The 20,143-nt window shown below is 48.1% G+C and overlaps 1 protein-coding gene across 1 annotated transcript in view; it reads right to left on the bottom strand.

Annotated features, from left to right (window-relative positions):
• The window catches only part of KANK4 (KN motif and ankyrin repeat domains 4), an 88,675-nt gene extending 72,067 nt beyond the window's left edge, over window positions 1-16,608 (bottom strand). Inside the window, exon 1 of the mRNA XM_003809158.8 lies at window positions 16,280-16,608. The gene's annotated coding sequence lies outside the window, so the exon portion shown is untranslated. The remainder of the gene's footprint in view (window positions 1-16,279) is intronic.
• Window positions 16,609-20,143: the final 3,535 nt, after the last annotated feature.

Raw genomic sequence — 20,143 nt, 5'->3', positions numbered from 1 at the left:
GGACTAAGACAGAGGTGAAATAGTTTACCCAGGTTAGCAGTAGGAGAATCTGAGATTTGAAGCCAAAAGCTCTGGCTTAAGAGTTCATGGCTTTTACCCAAAGGGCCAGTCTGCTAGAGTTTCTGGAGGTGGGAAGAGAAGGCTTTCAAGGTTTGGCTTTGGCAGGGGAGTGGAGAGCAAAGATGGAGAAAAACAGCAAGGTGGGAATGAGGAAGTTTAAGCCACATGATCTCCATCTTCTCAGGTAGGAAGAGGTCAAGAGCTGAGACTGAGGGCTGTGTGAATGGACTTGGGAACTTATGAAGTGTAGATGAGGTTTGCAATAGTCAGTGAGGATACTGGGATGAGAGGCAGCTGACACACATGGAGGATGCCAAGTAGCAGATGAAGTCAAAGGGCATGGATTTAATGGATCCAGCAGTCCCAAGACAGGGTCAGAGAAATGGGACAGTAAAGTTTAATCTAGGATGGGGCTGACAAAAGTCAAAGGAGTTGAGAGAGGGAGATTGTAGGGCACAAAGAAGGGCATGATAGCTGGCATAATGGGGAGGGGCGGTATTTTCAACATCATGTCATCCATACCAACAAGTGCAAAGGTGAGGACAGGGCGAGCAGCCATGATGTGTTATAGCTGAGGTTTGCTGACCAGCCCCCCGACCCAAAGACACCCTAATTACAAAGGTGCCCAAAAGCACCCACCGCCCATCCCAAACTAAGTCGTCTTGGTTCATAACTCTGCTGCCCAATATTGTAGCCACCAACTACATGTTAGTGGCTAACTACATGTTACTTAACTAACTACTGAGCACTTGAAATGTAGCTAGTCTGAATTAAAATGTGCTGTAAGTGTAAAGTACACCTGAATTTCAAAGACTTAATATGAAAAAATGAATACAAAATTTCTCTTTTTTTGGTACTGATCACATGGTGAAATGATAATATTTTGGATATATTGGGTTAAATAAAATATATTAAAATTAATTTCACCTGTTTTCTTTTTATTTTCTTTAATGTACTCCTAGAAAACTTAAAATGTATTTCAAATTCTTTTTCTTTTTTTCTTTTTTTTTTGAGACAGGCTCTCATTCTGTCACCCAGGCTGAAGTGCAATGGTGCAATCTCAGCTCACTGGAACTTTCGTCTCCCAGGTTCAAGCGATTCTCCAACCTCAGCCTCCCAAGTAGCTGGGACTACAGGCACACACCACCATGCCTCGCTAATTTTTGTATTTTTTGGTAGAGACAGGGTTTCCGCATGTTGGCCAGGCTGGTCTTGAACTCCTGACCTCAAGTGATCTGCCCACCTTGGCCTCCCAATATGCTGGGATTACAGGCATGAGCCACCATGCCCGGACCTTCAGATTCTATTTCTATTGGCAAGAGCTGGTCCATATACCAAATTTGGGCTAAATGAATGTTTTAGGCCCATTTAACCAAGAAGTTGATCTGAATAGCAACAGAACTGATAAGTTTTGATTTGTTGGACATGGGAATGGAGTGCCAGGGAGCTGTGACCTGAAATAAGAAAGAGGTGCTCACTGGGATACCAGAAGCAGATTTTTATGATGTGCCACTGATGGGGGCAAGAAAAGGGCCAAACATCCAAAATGAGACCAAATGTCAAAAAAGCCCACAAGCCTTCCAGTGATGACAAGGAGGACCCTGGACCTGCTTCCAATCTAGGATTCTCCCCTTCTAGCTCTGCACTGGGCCTTAACTTCCCCAGCTCCTGTCTGCCCCCTCCACTGACCTCAGGTGACCTCCAAACCGCCCCACCCAGCCCCATCCTCTTCGCTTGCTCCCACCAGTCTCTTTAGGACACTAAGCCCAACAACCTCATGCATTCCAAAAAGCCTTTCCCAATCAGCCAGCACTGGGGCCGATTACCCGCCCCCTCGCCAACAGCCTCCCCTTTCAGGAGATTCCTGCCAACAATTAAGAAAGGAGGCAATATGATACAGCGCGACCGGCATGGCTTGTGAGCCAGGAAATCCAGATCCTAACTCAGATTTGTCCAATTTCTGCTGTGTGAGTTTAAGGCATATCACAACTTCTCTGGGCCTCAGCTGCTTATCTGCTACCTACTAATACTGCCCTAAGTCTATAGACTTGCCAGAGGGTTCAATGAGATAATGGGAGTACAAGTGCTTTGCTAAAGACGAAGTGATATCCAAATGAAAGGGAATATTGTAATCTAGAGAGGGAAGCAGAAGAGATGTGAAAAAGGAAAAGGAGGGTGCAGGAAGGAGGTGTCACTTGCAAAGACAAGCTGTGAATCCCCTCCATTGTACTAAGAGGGGCTGACCTTTCCTACGGCAGGAGGGCACCTCCACCTCCCCAAGAGCCAGCACAGGCCAAAGCCTTCCTATCAGAGAACACCACATACCTGGCTTCAGAAATTTTCCTGCAGCTGAATAAATAAAAGTGATTCCAGGGAAAATGTCCTAAACAAAACTCGAATGCAGCTGTTAATGAATTGCTTGAGATTTTTTTTTTCTTTTTTGAGACAGAGTCTCGCTTTGTCACCCAGGCTGGAGTGAAATGGCGTGATCTCGGCTCACTGCAACCTCCGCCTCCCGGGTTCAAGCAATTCTCCTGCTTCAGCCTCCCAAGTAGCTGGGATTACAGGTGCCTGCCACCAAGCCTGGCTAATTTTTTTGTATTTTTAGTAGAGACGGGGTTTTGCCATGTTGGCCAGGCTGGTCTTGAACTCCTGACCTAAGGTGATCCACCTGCCTCAGCCTCCCAAAGTTCTGGGATTACAGGTGTGAGCCACCATGCCTGGCCCTGCTTGAGATTTTAATGTTACACAGCACTGAAAGGAGGATTTTAAGCTCCACTGTGAAAGTTATAACTCATCCAAGGTTCACTGGCCCTCTGAACCCTCCTGCAACACGGTGAAGGAAGAAAAATGGGGAATCCAAAGAATGGAAGATGTTAAGCAGGGGTTGCTTTCTCTTGACGCTGCATTGCGCTCTGATAACCCAGTACCCAAAAAGCTGCTTTGAACACATTCACATTTTATTTAACCCTCAGTAGAACCTTTGAAGGAAGGAATTATCATCTCCATTTAAAAGAACTGGCAACTAAGGTTTGGAGGTGCCCAGTGGGGATTCAGGACTAGCTCTTTCTATTTAGTAGTGTTTCCCATTACAGACTCTCTCTCTCTCTCTCTTTTTAAGACAAGGTCCTGTTCTGCTGCCCAGGCTGGAGTGCAGTGGTGCCATCATGGCTCACTGTGGCCTCCAACTCCTGGCCTCAAGCGATCCTTCTGGCTCAGTCTCCTAATTAGGTGGGACTACAGACATGTGCCACCATGCCCGACTAATTTTTATTTTTATGTTTTGTAGAGATAGGGGTCTCACTATGTTGCCCAGGCTGGTTTCAAACTGCTGGCCTCAAGCGATCCTCCTGCCTCAGCCTCTGAAAGCATTGGGATTACAGGCATGAGTCACTGCACCTAGACCACAGATTTTCTTTACTCAAACCCAGACATAATTAATGACTTGCAATATGTTCAAGATGGAGTATGAGGGAAAAAACAGCAGGACAATAGGTAAGCCCCATTTTTATTTAAAAAACTTTCTATACAAATATATCTGGATATGTATCTAGCTCTATATAAGAATATGTAGTTACATATCATATATATACAGTGCCAAACTAGATCAATTTCCTCCAAACTGGTCCATATGCTCTAACCACCAGTTCTTGATAGTTTAAAGTTTTTGCCTTTATATGCTTCTATATTATTTTATTATTATTATTTTTTAAACAGATTCTCTATCCCTGTTGCTCAGGCAGAAGTGCAGTGGCATGATCATAACTCATTACCTCTATATATTTTTCAATGTTTGCTGCTAACTGGTATGATATTTATAATAATTTTTAATAAAAAAATTCCCAATAGTGTTCACAAAGCCTTTCAAATTGTAAAGGCCACCCCCTCCAACATACACATTATTTGGAGGAATAGTAATATAATATAACATAATAATAATTTCTTTTCCTCTCCTCCTTTTCCAAATTATTCCTAAAAATTCTCTTTGTATTAGTTTCTGTAGCAATTAAACGCACAAACACACACAAACATTTCACTCTGTCCTTCTTTTTAAGCTTAAAAGGATAATAAAGTAAGATAGTAAACATCTTACAATACAATAAATATTGGCCAAGGGTGGGTGTTTTGGTGTCATCCCCAGTAAAGATGCCAGACACCGCAGCTGAGAGCAAACAGGCCTACCCGTCATTCCATCTTTCCAGATGTCCTGGCCCCACCTTCACTTCCTCCAGGTTCCTTCCCAGGCCATCATGCAGGAAGCATCCCATTTGCCCCACCTAACTGCTTCTCAACCCACAATCAAAATTTTCCTGAGGAGTCCAGTGCGGTGGCTCACACCTGTAATCTCAGCACTTTGGGAGGCTGAGGTGGGTAGATCGCCTGAGGTCAGGAGATCGAGACCAGCCTGGCCAACATGGTGAAACCCTGTCCTACTAAAAATACAAAAATTAGCCGGACGTCGTGGTGCACACCTGCAGTCCCAGCTACTTGGGAGGCTGAGGCAGGAGAATGGCTTGAATCCAGGAGGCAGAGGTTGCAGTGAGCTGAGATCGCAGCACTGCACTCCAGCCTGGGTGACAGAAAGAGACTCTGCCAAAAAAAAAAAAAAAAAATTCCTGAGGAGTAGTTAAAATTCATTTCCTAATCTGATAAACAGACTATAATGTGAATAGTTTAGAATTTCCTTTTTCCTCCCCTGTAACACATTAACATTCTGAGAACATTGTAATAACTCCACAGTAAGCTTATGGCAGAGATTTCAGACAAGCCAGTTGGCTGTGGGACCCCAGCCATCACCGAAGGTCCACTGCTTACCTTCCAGCCAGGTGTGGCCATGGTGGGAGTGACTCAAGGCTTGTGTTGCCAGACCTGATTTTTTTTTTTTTTTCAAAAGAAGCTAGACATGTAGATTTATGTAAAATCTGATTTTTAAATGTTGACAGAATTCTTCTTTTTTAAAAAATACTATGAAGGTCAAACAGAACCCAAATGCAAGCCAAATGCCACCCATGTGCCTGCCAGCTAGGCCCTGAAGGCTGTCTCTGCATACCTCTCTAGCCTCATCTCCAATTCCTCTGCCCTTCATAAATGCCACTCACACCTCACCCCCTGCCTTAACACCCCTGTGCCTTTGCTCACCCCGTATCTACCCTGTAGGATGCCCTTTTTTGTCTTTTCTATCAGACTGGCAAGTGGCAGGTTGCAGCTTGGTCTCTGGGCCCCAGGAACCAGCATTCACCTCTGCCTGCCCTTTGCTCCTGGTCTCTAGCGCCCTAGGGAAAAGTGTTTTCTGCATGATTCAGGCTCTGCTTTGGAAGGCTAACTACAGTTATGATGGATGACAGTGGGGACGCACCTTCCCCAGAGGCTAACAGGAAAGCCGGCTGGAGAGGCTCACACAGGCGCCTGCATGGAGAGGGGCCTAATGACCTCCTATTGCCCAGGGCGGCTGCCTGGCCAGATAATGTGCCTTCTGCAGTCAGGACAAGAGCATGGGTGGGAGGATCCTCTAGAGAGCCCTGAAGTGAGGCTATGCTGGTTACCAGAAAACTCCTGAGCAGCTGCACACCCTATCCCTCCTCACTCACCAGCCAGGAGCCTGGGCCAGGTGCTCCTGCTCCTGATCTCTCTCCTGGTCCAGGTTGGAGAGAACTATCCTGATCTCAGGAGGAATCACAAAGAATCTAGCCAGGCTGACATTCTCAAAAGCCCAGCCACCCTCTCAAAGGAGCAGTTTCCAGCACCCACCAACACTCATCCCAAGATCAGAGGGGTAAGGAAAACTCTGGTTTCCTGCTACCACCACCACAACCACCACCCCCAAAGTCAAGCCAGGGAGGGAACACCGAGGGCACCTCTCCCCAGGGAACTCAGCACCTCAGAGAACTTGCCTAGAAGGCAACGATCTGGGAAAAATGTCACAGGGCCCAACCCCTCCCAGAGCAAGGCAGATTCCTAAGTCCCCTCCCACCCAGACTTGGCATCTAAGCAGCTGGGGTGGAGGAGCAGGGTCCCCCTGACTTCTGATTCTCCTGCCTCTTTTTCCTCCATCTCCTCCCTTAGGGACCCTCCCAGAACCTCCCTTGGGGCTCCCAGGGGCTTTCAATCCTCACCTCCAGGATAACTTGAAGAACACCAGGTGTTTTAGCCTGTCTGGGCTGCTATCACAAACTACCATAAGATGGGTGGCTTCCAAACAAAAGATGTGTGTATGTCTCACCATTCTGGAGGCTCGGAGAATGCCATCAGCGTGCCAGCATGGCTGGGTTCTGGTGGGGTCCCTCTTTCAGCTTGCAGACTGTTGGCATCTGGCGTGTCCTCATATGACAGAAGGGCTGACAGAGCTCTCTCTTCTAAGAGCACTATCCCATTTGTGAGGGCTCCACCTTCATGACCTAAATTACCTCCCAAAGATTCCATGTCCTAATACCATCACACTGGGGATTAGAACATCAACATATGAATTCTGGGAGGACACCAGCTTTCAGACCACAGCACCAGGCTCTCATTGAGAACCCCAGGCAGACCTGGTAGCATCCACAGGCAGTTTAGCTCAATAAATCCTCAACACACCAGTGAGGTAGGATCTTTTAACCTATTTTAAAGGCAAGAAAGTTAACTTCAAAACCACTTTATAATTAGAAAGGAAAAAGAAACCTTCAACTGAAAGAAGACTACATTACTTAAATTTTTTTAAAAAAGCTAATTTTATTAACTAGTTATTATGTGCCAAGGGCTTTAAGTGCACTATCTCATTTCATCTTGGGTAACCCTATAATACAATCTTTTTTGTCCCCATTTTACAGATAGGAAGCTGAGGATAGGGCAGCGATGTGACTTAGCCAAGGCCGGGGGAATTTCACTCTTCCACGGGCCACACTGCGATGGGCTAACAGGTTCTCCTTCCAGGTAACACATCTACATTTTAACAAGAGCTGCCTGGAGAAGACAAAGTAGCCCAAAGCAATGGTTCAAAAGCCGGGAATTTCTCTGCCAGTGGGCAGAGCTCTCAGGGCAGGAGCCTTTTGGCACCAACAATCATCACCCGAAGGCGGCCACCCACAGGCCTGGCTGACACAGGGCTCCATTCAGCAGTCGGCAAAGCCAAGGGACATGGGGGTAGAATGAAGAAGAGGATTAGGTCAGGGAAGGTCAGCCCCGAGGCAGGCACTACAGCAAGGCAAGCAAGCACCTGAAGAAGAATGTGCTCCTCCCCTGTTCCCTTGTCCCAAATATCAGTCACTTAACCACGTGGAATCATCAGTCCCAGGGCAGGGCAGCAAACTAGGGCAAAAGTCCTCACTCAGCTCAGTCACTCAATCCCCTTGCCACCCAGGGCCTGCCACCTGCCTTCTCTGGTTCGCTCCTCAGTTGTAAGACAAGGGGGACGATCTAGGTAAGTGGTAAGGTTTCTTCCACCCTCAACTAATACAAAATTGCGTAGGAGCCTAGTGCATCTGGCACTTGGAGCAGCAGCATTAATGGCCAAGGTAGGATGCAGGGAGGACTGGAGAGAGAGGGAGAAAGCAGCAGGGGCCAAAGAAAGGTGAGAGACAAGCTCTAGGTGACGGAGACCAGAAAAGGGGTTTGGGGGGCTGGGGTGCCAAGAATGGGCAAATTCCCTGAAAGGGGGAATGAAAGAAACAATTCATTTGCTTTTATCAAGGTTCTACTGAGAAGGCCTCCATGACAGATGCGGCACTGGGCACTGGGAAGGGGAGAAGGAGCTTCTATACAGAGGGACAGCCATGCACAGCAATAGCAATTAGCTCTTCACAAGGCCAGAGCCAGGTACTATGATGAGTAGTGCCTGCTGCTCATGTTGGAGAGAAATCAGGGAAGCCTTCCTACAAGAGCTCACCTGAGAAGATGGGGACAATTTCACCCAGTCTAAGTCTAGTTCCTCCCACCCAAATGGAAAGAACTACCCAAAATGGCGCTGAAGCACTAGAGGGAGAATAGGTAAAATTAGGCAAGCACCATTATCTCCATTTCACAAATACAAAAACTGAGGTTCAGCATGGTCATGGCCAGGTAGCAGAGCTGGCATTAGAACCCATTCTGCCTGACTCCACAGCTTTTACTTGTAATTTCTATTCTGTCATCACTCCTGCAGACTATATGCCTGTGAGTGGGTTAAGGGTGGGAGGGGAAGGGAACTGGCGTGAGAACAAGCAAAGGCCAGAGAGATGGATTGGGGAAGATGAGGATGGATAGTAAGCACTTTCCTACCAAAAGAATATGGCAGCCAGAGCTTTCCCAAACACACTCTTCCCAGTTGCCTGTAGTAGGTTTCAAGGACAAGTTTCTAGAATCAGGCAGATGCAGGCTGAGCTCCTGGCTCCACCACCTGATATCTCGGGTACCCTAGAGCAAGTGTTTAACCTCTTAGAGCTTCACTTTGCTCACCAATACAACAGGAATGATAACAGTCATACCTTATTGAGTAGTGGGTAAAGATGAAACAACTGCTATATTCAAAGGTCTTGGCACGGTGTCTGGCACAAGTTCGATAAAAGGTAGCAAAAAAACCCACAACCACTACTCTAATAAATATTGCTCCAGTAGACGCTCCTGTTTCCTGGCTTCCTCCTCAAAATCAGCATGGGGCCAGTCCTCCACATCCTCCCTCCTCCTCCTTTGCATACCCTCCATTTCAGAACCCACTTCAAAGCTACTTCTTCACCAGCTTCATCTCCTTCCTAGGATTCTAGTTTGCACTGGATCAAGGGATTCATCAGTTAGTCTACACAAACTCCTTAACCTCTCGGGATCATCATTGCGCGCTAGGTGGTTGTTCCAGTAGATTGCTTTGCATGGGATTAACCAAGCAATCAGCTCAGGGGCTGGTGGGTTTGTGGGCTGATAGAATTACCCAATGAGTCAGCCGTGTGTGCCTGCAATTTGTAAATTGACCTCTAGATAACATCAAAGTCTTCTACCCAAACCACAAATTCTGTGCTTTTGCAAATTTGCCAACAATTAAATAAAATTTACTACTCCTTAAGAATGTCTTCCACTAATTAGACAGTGACAGATGAGTATATAAAAAGTCAGGGTGAGGGAGGGTAGGAAATTGGGGATAAAGCTTACTGACTTCCTGTCGGAGGTCTTAACCTTTTTTGTGCCTTCATCCCTTTGGCAGACTGATGAAGCCTATGGATTCTTTCTCAGAACATTTAAAAATGCATAAAATAAAATGCATAGCTTGACTACAAAGAAAACCAATAATATTGAAATATAATTAATAAAATTTTTTAAATTGTGTAATATAGTAATATATTCTTCTTTATTAATGCATTAAATAACAAGCTCTGGCAGCAGGTACAGTAACTACTATAAATACAAAGCCATCAGGGACATAAATAATATTTCAAGATATCTGTAGCAGCTAAAATGTAACATGAAAATATCTGTGATTTCTAGTGGTGACAATGTCACAGGGACTGCAAATACACTGTGGATTGTTGCCTACATTCATAATACAAGAAAATCCTAAATAAAGATGCTTTTTTTCCCCTATCCAAGTTTACAGACTCCTCTGAATTCTATACGGGAACCCCTTGGGGCTCTTGACCCTAAGTTAAGAATCTCTGTTAGATCCTTTATGGCTCAGTAAGTATTTGTACTGGGCACATTTCTGAGTTCCAGCTCACCCTTCTCTCCTTCTTGAAGAATCTCCACCCACACCCTTTCTGCCTCAAAAGTTCTTCACATAGGACTCTCTTCTGCCCACCCCTCTCATCCAACTGGCCCAAGGAGGACCCCTGCCACAGTGGCATCCCATGCCCTGGCTGCCTGGCACCTGCCAAGACACAGACTGGAGAGAAAGCCTCACTTGCAGAGAACCAGCTCAGACATCAGGATGCTCTCTGGAACTTGAAGTCAGCAACAAAAGAGAGCTTCGTGCAATCATAGGGCAAGGGGTGGGTTGGCAGGTGCTGTGTTAATCCATGGCACTTAGAATGTAGGCCAGTGACCAGCTGTACTGGTGGAATGACCTTGAACTCAAACTCCTCTCCACGGCATCAACTGCCTCAAGGATGCTTGGCCTCCTTCCAGACCTGTGCTTAGACATCAATACAGTGGTCCCCCCAAACCCCTGTTATCTGCAGTTTCGCTTTCTGAAGTTTCAGTTACCTATGGTTAATGAAAGTCCAAAAATATTAAGACATTTTGAGGGAGAGAGAGAAAGACCATATTCACATAGTTTTTGTTACAGTATTATTGTTATAATTGTTGTCTTTTGTTATTGTTGTTAATCTCTTACTGTGCTAATTTATAAATTAAACTTTATCACAGGTATGTATGCATAGGAAAAAGCATAGTATATATAGAGTTCAGTACTATCCGTGGTTTTAGGCATCCACAGAGGGTCCTGGAATGTATCTCCCATGGGGAAGGAGGTACTACTATACTGCATTTTATGGCTTCTCAGTCTCTTCCTGGAACCACAACTCAAGGGAGTCTCTGTTTTCTGTGTTACGAGAGCCCCAGGTCAGCACCATTTTATTAATATAGACAAAGAAGCGGAAGTTTAGTAAACTTGAATAATGTTCTCAGGCTCACGGGGATAATAAATGGTGAAGCCATTTTCCCTTTCTGTTCCTCTCACTCCCAAACACCCTATTATGGAGGGGCAGGTGGGTAATGCCTTTTGTTATTATTTTTTATTTCAAATCACACAAATGATCCATGAAAATAATCTCTTAAAAATTCAAACATTATACCGCATGTTCTCATTCATAAGTAGGAGTTGAACAATGAGAACACATGGACACGGGGAGGGGAACATCACATACCGGGGCCTGCTGAGGGTGAGGGGCAAGGGGAGGGAGAGCATTAGGACAAATACCTAATGCATGCGGGGCTTAAAACCTAGATGACGGGTTGATAGGTGCAGCAAACCACCATGGCACATGTATACCTACGTAACAAACCTGCACGTTCTGCACATGTATCCCCAAGCTAAAAGTAAAATAATAAAAATTTTTAAAAATTTAAACATTGATAAAATGCCCTCCCCATTCATACTCAACGTCGTACCTAATAACTGTAGACCCTGACCACACTATTATATTCAGCCACTACCGAACTTGCCATTCTGTCTTTTTGTTTTGTTTTGTTTTGATTTGTTTTGTTTTTGAGATGAAGTCTTGCTCTTGCCGCCCAGGCTGGAGTACAGTGGTGCAATCTCGGCTCACTGCAACTTCCGCCTCCTGGGTTCAAGCGATTCTCCTGCCTCAGCCTCCTGAGTAGCTGGGATTACAGGCATGTGCCACCATGCCCAGCTAATTTTTGTATTTTTAGTAGAGATGGGGTTTCTCCATGTTGGCCAGGCTGGTCTCGAACTCCTGACCTCAGGCAATTGGCCTGCCTCAGCCTCCCAAAGTGCTGGGATTACAGGTGTGAGCCACTGCGCCCGGCCTCCATTCTGTCTTTTAAACCTTTCCCCAGGAGTAGGATGGCTACATTTTCCAAGGCAGAAGGGAGAGCGGGGTGGAAAACACCAATGAACTGAGCGCAGCGCCTGAAAACACTCAGCCCTGCTGTCTGGTGCCCTGCTAGGAACATCCAAATCGATGGCACCGAGAGCTGGCGTCTCCGGGCTGCTGGGCAGAAACCAGGATGTGGAGGGGAATCGGCACCGAAGGCTGCTCTTTTATCCTTGTGTGGAGCAAATTCTCCCTATGCTGTATTTCTCTCCCCCCTTGTCGTTTGACGTCAGAGCCACAAATCAGAAATACATACCAAAGGAAACTCTGCAGACACAAAGGATCCTTCCACGCAAAGGGGGAAAAGCCACAGCCACATTAAAAAAAAAAAAATCTATCCAACCAACAAGTTTTATTTACTTTTGGGGAAAAAATGAGGACAGTGATGGAACTGGGATTTGTGTTTTCTCCCACAATGCCTGTGTCTCCAGAAAGCTATTTGAGGGGGCAGAGCCCAGGGCCTGGGCGAGACAGTGAAGCGATCCTTTTGAAAACAGGACTTCTTTCTCTTGGAGAAGGAACGCTCGGCCAGCTTCTTCAGACGCCACCAATCTATAACTGCCCATGTATCACATTCACCATCTACGTACTTTAAATCTTGGGACAGCATTTATTTTATCCTGGAAACTGTGACAGCCCTATTTTTAGCCGGAGGGCCCCTTTTCTCTCCTTTAATCCTACTTTGAAATATTATCTGTGTAGACTGCAGGCTGTTCACAGAAAGGCCCATTAGAAGCCTCTTAGTCCAAACTTGGTCTGGGAGATTGGCGTCCTGAGGCACAGAGAGTTTATGGACCAGCTGTAAATCACACAGCTGCTTGGTGGTGAATCTAGGCTCCAATCCCAGGATACACTGACCTCCAAACCCATGCCTCTTCCCACAAACTCTACTACAGTGTAGCACAAAGTGGTTAGCCGTCTGATCTCCAAAGACAGAGGGCTCTGTGAAATCCCAGTTTTATGGTCATTTAATATGGACCATGACCCTGGGCAAGTCACTTAACCTCTCTGAGCCTCGATTTCCTTACCTACACATTGGGGATTATGGCAGTAACTAACTCTAGGATAAGGGTGAGGCTTGACTATGCCAGGGATCGACACACATGTACATTATGATATTGTACTGTTCCTGTTTCACACACAATCGAGTGGCTCTGTGATAACTGTATCCACGCCACCATCCAGAAATTGGCAAGGATTGTTCTCAAACCCATTGTACAGATAGGAAAATTGAGTCCCCCCGCCCACAGATGACATAACTTGCACAACATCAGAGTTTTAAAAGTAAGTATATAGGTGGAGGCTGCAGTGAGCCATGTTCACGATACTGCACTCCAGCCTAGGTAACAGTGAGATCCTGTCTCAAAAATAAATAAATAAAAGTAAGCATATTCTCAGCACTAAGAAGTCCTAAATATCCTCCCCACCATACCTACCGAAGTGCAGGTTGAACTAGGAGTAAAAATTGCCTCTTCCCTTCCCCCTGCAGAGCAGAGCCACGAGTGCACAAGCACATACTCCATGGCCCTTTCTTGTAAACTGGAATCAGCACGGGTCCTGGCACAGAGCAAAGGCTCAATGCAGTTTCAAAGAATGGGTGAATTCCTGAATCAATGAAAATCCCAATCTGCTAAGAAAGGGGCCAGGCAGGCAAGAGCTCTGGTAGCAGCAAGCAAGAACCCCGTTCTCTCCTTAGCCTGTTCTGCAGGAAGAAACCTTTGACAAGGTCAATAGCTGGGCCTCTGATCTCAATGGTCCACCAAGGGCGTTCCCCAATCTGGCCCACATGGCCCAATCCAGGACCCAGGAGGTAACTGTGAAGCACAAGTGACCCTCCTCCAGCTAAAACAGATGTAATAATATTGCAGGCAAAGGGCGGTGAACAGGCCAGGGAGAGGGCCCATCTGTCTTCCTAATTGTCAACTCTGCCCATAATAAGATTTTTCTCCCTGTCACACCTTAGGCTGCTACTGAACTGAAGCAAAACCAAGATATCCATCTTCCAGCCATGAGCAGTGGCCTTCATAAAGTACCAGGGACGAAAAGAGGCTGCTTGGCTAAGAGAAGCAGACAGAGCTGGAAGGAGCTTTAAACTGCAAGTCAGGAGCTTAGGAATCCCTACTCATAGCCAGCTGTGGGTACTTAGGCAGTCGCCGCACCTCACTGAGCATCCATTTTCTGTAAAATTGAAGTCCAAAGTTTTGGAAATGGGTTAATGGAGCAGGGAGGTGTGAATCATGTAATATTGTATCAAGATATTTTAGGTTTTATGCAGTTGGAGGAGAGTATCCATAATTTTCATCAGAATCTCAAAGATCTATGCAATAACCACCATCCCCTCCCCACATAAAAAAGTTAAGAAATACTGGACAGGACAGTTTCCATCCAACTAGCATTTTTTGAACACCTTCTATGTGCCCTGCTCTGTGCTAGGTACTTGGAGAGCCCTGCTTTTAAGGTGCTCAGTGTAGCTGATGTTTGCTGTGACAGAAGCATGTCCAGGGAGCTTTAGGAACAAAGAGAAAGCAGCATTTGCCTCTATCTTGTCAGGAAGGGCCTTCTACAGGGGAAAAAACCTTATGTTTAATGCCGAAGTTCAAAGCTAAGAGTGCATTCACTGGGTGGGCAAGAATAATATTTCAGACCAAGGGTAGTAGTATGTGCAAAGGCAACGCGTGGCCCAGGAACCACTTGAAGCATAATTGTGCTGAACATATTGAGGGTGCTCATTGCAAGGGGCCGGGAAAGTGTTAGAGCCAGAAGTGAGGCTGGGAAGGCAGGTAGGGCCCAGATGAGGAAATGCCATGTATGCCACCCTAAGGAATTTTACACTGTCAGCAAGTTCTTTCTAGTTTTAAAAGTCTAGGATGAGCCACCACTCCTAGCACAAATCTCCCTAAATGTTGGGCAGAGGCTTTGGTTCACTGTGAGCTGAATGGACATTAGGGAATGAACCGCTCGCTGCTCTTGGCACCACGAGCAGGCATGGGCTGTCTGACCAAGGTGCACACATGGGGCAGTGAGTCCAGCAAGCTGCTATTGGTCTATCTCTCTCCTTCTCCCCACACTATGATCTAGCCAGGGGACTTCCAACTGCTCATTATTACAGTTGAGAAAGGAAGGCACTGACTGGACCAGTCAATGGGATGCACAACTAAAGGACTGCCCATTTGGGCCCCTGGTAGTAACTCAGCCAACAAAGGCTTTCAGTTCCTCTAACCCACTCTGCTACTCACCTTAGGCCCTCTCACACGTGGCTACTTCTGCCTAGAAGGCTCATTCCACTCTCTCCTGTCATTCTGCAGACTGACCGACTACTGGACCTATCAGGTTTTCAGGGTATCTAGTCCTTTCAAAGAACTCAGCACTGGAGAATTCTCTATTTATGTGAGTGATTTGATTCCTGTTGGTGTTGGCCACTGGAATGCAAGCTCCATGAGGCCAGAAGGTGCCAGTTTTGTTCACTTCTGTACCTCACTACGTTGACCAGTGCCTGGCACAGAGCATTTGTTAATTGAATCAGTCTGGTCTGATCCCCGAGCCATTCCCCAAAACTCGCTTTCCCCAGGTCACATTATGGTCCAGTGAGGTGGGAAGGCTGGGCTTGAAAAGGCAGTATTAGAATGGACTCTGCCTCCATTCCCAGTGTAGCTTTCCTGTGTCACGTTTTGAGAGGCTCTAAGCAACCTGGGCTTGATTTACCCAAGCAGGTCCTTGGGAATCGTGTTTAACTCAAGATGCTTTCTCCCCATGCCTCAGCCGGGTCACTGGCTGCATCCGATCCTCCTCTGGCCCTATTTGGTGGATAGGACTTTGCCCAGGCCTCAGGGGGTCCTCCTCCCTCTCCTGGAAAATACTCCCTCTTTGCCCTAAAGGCTTGCACTCCAGGGCGCTTAGGAACTAAGACTTGCGTTTGGCAGCCCCGAAGGATGCCCAGGGCAAGAGTTAGGTTCAGACCCAGCGTAGCGGCCATGGGCTCGACTTTCCAACTCCCATTTCTGGCCAGTATGCGGGGTCAAAGTACCCAGAGTCACAGATTTGACCTTACCGGAGAGGCAGAAGGGAAAGGAGCCCACAGGAGGCATGCGGGCTGGGCAAAGCGCCCTCGGCGGCGTCTAGAGCACTCGGAGCTGCCCCATTGCCTCCGCCCAAGGTCGCGGCCCAAAGGGAGCCCTGGAAAGTTCAGCCAGGGGCCGAGGAGTGCCAGGGTTGGCACAACGGGGAGACTTTTGAGACAGGAGAGAGACTAAGCTCGATTCCAGGTAGCAGTGGGAGCCCGCGGCAAAGAGCGCCCAGTCCCGCAGGCTGCATCCCAGACCGCAGAGCCCAGCTCGGAAAAGCTGGGCGGGGGCTGCACCACCTGAGTCGCAAGGACAGCACGGCCTCCCCCTCCTCACCAGTGTCCTCCACCCCCAGAATTGGGGCGCGGAGAGCCAATCTGGGCTGGAAAGGGAGCGGCGCCCACCTTTGGGCAGCCCGAGCAGCCCCCCTCCTTTTCCGTCGCAGACCCCAGCCTGGGAGGCGGGGGCGCGAGGTCGGCCCAAGCTGCCGCAGCCACTGCTTTAAACGGAGCCGGGGACGCGGCGCTGGGGACTGGGCGAGGCGGGTGGCAGAGGCAAGAGGAGAGTGGTCGAGCGCCGGGGCCAACACTCGGGTCGCGCAGGGCGGGTGTTGAACACCCCAGCAGACGCACTGCCGGGGACTGGGGTCGCAGAGTCCCTTACCTTGGCGAGCTGCGGAAGTCCTGCGCGAGGCGGCCCGCGGTGCACGGGGCCGGGGCAGCTAGGCGCACACCCCGGCTTCGGGGCGCACGCAACCTCCGGGTGCACTGTCCGCGTCCCAGGCGCGCACCCCGGGGCTGGCGCACCCTGGTCGTCCGCGGCGCGCACACCCTCCAGGCGCCCTCTGGCCGACGGTCTCGGCCCTGGCCCCGGCGCACCCCTGCGGGCACACCCACCGCGGCGGATGCGGGACTGGCCAGGCGCCGCCAGCCGCGGCTTCGCCCCGCGTCGCCAGCTGCCAACAGCGCCCGAGTCCCCGCCTTCGCTAGGGGAGAAAAAAAAGACTCCTGACGCGGCGCGGGCTTTGGTGTGTAGGAAGGGGCAGAATTGCGAAACCGAGGGGAGGGTCTTAGCCTCGATAAACTCAAAAGCCCTTGATAAACATGAGCTTAGAAGAAAAACTTTTTGAAAAGAGACCAAAAACTCCTAACCTGTTCATAGCGCTTTTCAGATTCCCAAAGTGCTTTCGTATGCGTTTATCTCGGTTCATCTAGACATTTCCATCCTCATTTGATAGGTGCAGAAACAGCACCAGACAAGGTAATGACTTGCCCCAGCCAGGACTGGAACCTAGGTCTGGCCACTGGGAAGCTGGGTGCAGTAAGTTAGGTCCTCGCCAGCGGATGTGGGCCAGTGAGGGCTGGGGTCCTAGTAACAGAACTTTTACCTCTCCTAAATCGTCTTTTCCCATCTCCTTTTTTTTCTTCCCAATCCTTGCTGTAGTCCCACTCAGGAACCCTAAGTCTTTCATTTCACACTCCGACCTCCCACCAAAGGTTTGTTGTTGTTGCTGTTTGAGACGGAATCTCGCTCTGTGGCCAAGCTGGAGAGCAGTGGCGCGATCCCGACTCACTGGAACCTCCGCCTCCCTGGTTCAAGTGATTCTCCTGCCTCAGCCTCCCGAGTAGCTGGGACTACAGGCGCACACCACCACGCCCAGCTAACTTTTGTATTTTTAGTAGAAACAGGGTTTCACCATGTTGGCCAGGAGGGTCTCGAACGCCAGGTGATCCGCCCGCCTCGGCCTCCCAAAGTGCTGGGATTACAGGCATGAGCCACGGCGCCTGGCCCACCAGAGTTTTTTATCAGTTCAAAATGTTTGCGTTTCAACCTCTAACCTTGAATGAACAGTTCACTAAGTGCCTGGTGGGCGTTGTGCACCGTAACCCTAGGAAAAAGGAGCTGCTGCTACTCCTCCTTTACAGATGAAGACAACAGAGATAGGCAAGTAGAGGGCCGTGGAGCCCGTAAGACTCCGGATGCCAGCTCTGACCCCCACAATGGGCATCCTTCATGGGCCCATTGGCAAGGGCTAACACTTAGGCAAAGGGGTTTCGTTTTTGACATTGTGACCCAGATGGGGGAGTACTTTCTAGGACTTTCATTTTACGTTTCTATAGAAATATGGTTATTTGAACGATTTCACTTCCACTAGAGCTCCACTGGAGCAAATCAATATCCCAGAGCAATAATAAATGGCAGCAGAGACTTGGTCCCAGCGTTGGGACATAGTAGGGAGTGGTGGGGACTGTGGTGAGCTTGATAGCAGCTCCAGGCTCTTGCCCAAGGGAAGGGGCTGCTGCTACTCAGCTCAGTCTATTTTGTCATCTAGGGAAAGGGATTCATGTGGCCAGATCCTCCCATTTTTAAAAAGAAGCCATCAGCCGGACACGGTGGCTCACGCCAGTAATCCCAGCACTGTGGGAGGCCGAGGTGGGTGGATCAGCTGAGGTCAGGAGTTTGAGACAAGTCTGGCCAACATGTGAAACCATCTCTACTAAAAATACAAAATTAGCAGGGCGTGGTGGTGCATGCCTGTAATCCCAGCTACTCAGGAGGCTGAGGCAGGAGAATCACTTGAACCCAGGAGGCAGAGATTGCAGTGCACCGAGATCGCACCACTGCCCTCCAGCCTAAGTGACAGAGCAAGACTCCGTCTCAAAAAAAAAAAAAAAAAAAAAAAGCCATAAGTCAGATATTTAAGTGACGGCCCCAAATTTGTTAGGAGCTCATTTGTATAATGCTAAACACTTTCTACATAGGTCAACACTGTTCAAGCCAAAGGAAATGGCTTTATGGATCAGATCCAGCCTACAGGCCAGGGGTTTGTGCTCTCCTGTTTGGGGGCACTTCACACTATTTTCATTTGGGCTTCCCAACATCCCTGTGGGATAGACCCAGTGTGGATCATATTTCCATTTTAGGGAAGAGGAAGCCCAGTTCAGGTGGGCTGCAGAACTGGCCCAAAGTCACACAAGCAAATTGGTGGAGCTGGAACTGAAACCAGACATTCCACAATTCCTGGTCCTGGAACCTTTTCTCTGGGCATTCTCTGATCTCATGGAGAATTTGTTTCTTGGTTCTGGGCATTGTGAGCCAAGTTAGGCATGGGGCTGGCACTGGGGTGTGGAGACAGCACCTTTCCTGGGAAGATGGAGCGGGAGTGCCAGACTGCTGTCCTCGAAAGCAGGAGACCAGTCTGATGACTCAGAGATGAGACTGTGTCTTGAGGGTAAAGCTGAGTCAGAGAAAGCAAGATCTGAACTGGGACAGCCTGGGCTTCTGAAGCCCAGGTTAGGGTATTGAGAAACTGGGAGAAAAACAGACTAAGCAAATCCTCTATCCCCACCCCCACTCCCCCCCACCTCCCCACCCCACACAAAACCAGAAGCCCCAGATACCGAGACACCAGCAAGAACATTGCTTACTATTCCTGTCATGACAGGAAAGCATCAGGAGTTAGACTGTAAGGGGGTCCCCTGTATGGTCCTGGAAAGAGGGAAACTTTTTCAGGCAGCAGATCTCTAAAATCTCAGGTTTGGGCATCTCCACTGCAGGACCCAGCCTGGGCCTTTCAGACGGAGTGAGTACTCATGTTGAAAACTGATTTAGAATGGGCACAATGCTACTGCAGTCTGATCCTCCGTAATCAAAGGACTGAGCAGCAGACAGAATGGGGCATCTCTGTGCCTTTACTGGAGTTTGGGGTCATGTGTAGGAGGATTAATACTAGTCACTTTTGTGAACCCAGAAAATCTGAGACAGTTCTCAGTTAATTTAGAAAGTTTATTTTGCCAAGGTTGAGGACGTGCCTGTGACACAGCCTCAGGAAGTCCTGATGACATGTGCCCAAAGTGGTCGGGGCACAGCTTGGTTTTATACATTTTAGGGAGACATGAGACATCAATCAATATTGTAAGAAGTACGTTGGTTCGGTCTGAAAGGTGGGACAACTTGAAGCAAAGGCAGGAATACTCTAAGTGAAGTGGGAGGGAGCTTCCAGGTCACAGTTGCGTTCTTTGGAGTTTCTGATTAGCCTTTCCAAAGGAGGCAATCAGATATGCATCCATCTCAGTGAGGAGAGGGATAACTTTGAATAGAATGGGAGGCAGGTTTGCCCTAAGCAGTTTCCAGCTTGAGTTTTCCCTAGTGATTTTGGGGACCCAAGATATTTTCCTTTCACACTATCTACCATGTACTGGCATTTCACATACATGACACAATCTCACTGGGACTCACAACAAAACTGAAATAGCTATTCTCTTATTGAGGATCTGAGGCACAGTGTTACTTGCCTGAGGGCACGCAACTAGTAAATTGGGGAGGTAGGATTCAAACTTACATCTTTGTGACCCAAATATAAACCTCTCTAACTGTAGACCTGGAAATTGGGGCCAACATGGAGATGTATCACTCAGATCCCACTTTAAGACAGGACTGCCAGGCTGCAGCCATGTGGTTTGCTGGCAGCCCCCAGTGTGGTGAGCTCCTGCAGTCAGTGGTGTATTGGTAATGTTTAACAACCAG

The sequence above is a fragment of the Pan paniscus genome, chromosome 1 (assembly GCF_029289425.2).
Source record: "Pan paniscus chromosome 1, NHGRI_mPanPan1-v2.0_pri, whole genome shotgun sequence".
Taxonomy (NCBI): Eukaryota; Metazoa; Chordata; class Mammalia; order Primates; family Hominidae; genus Pan; species Pan paniscus.
The sequence above is the reverse complement of the archived record's forward strand: the minus strand, read 5'-3'. Positions and strand labels throughout refer to the sequence as shown.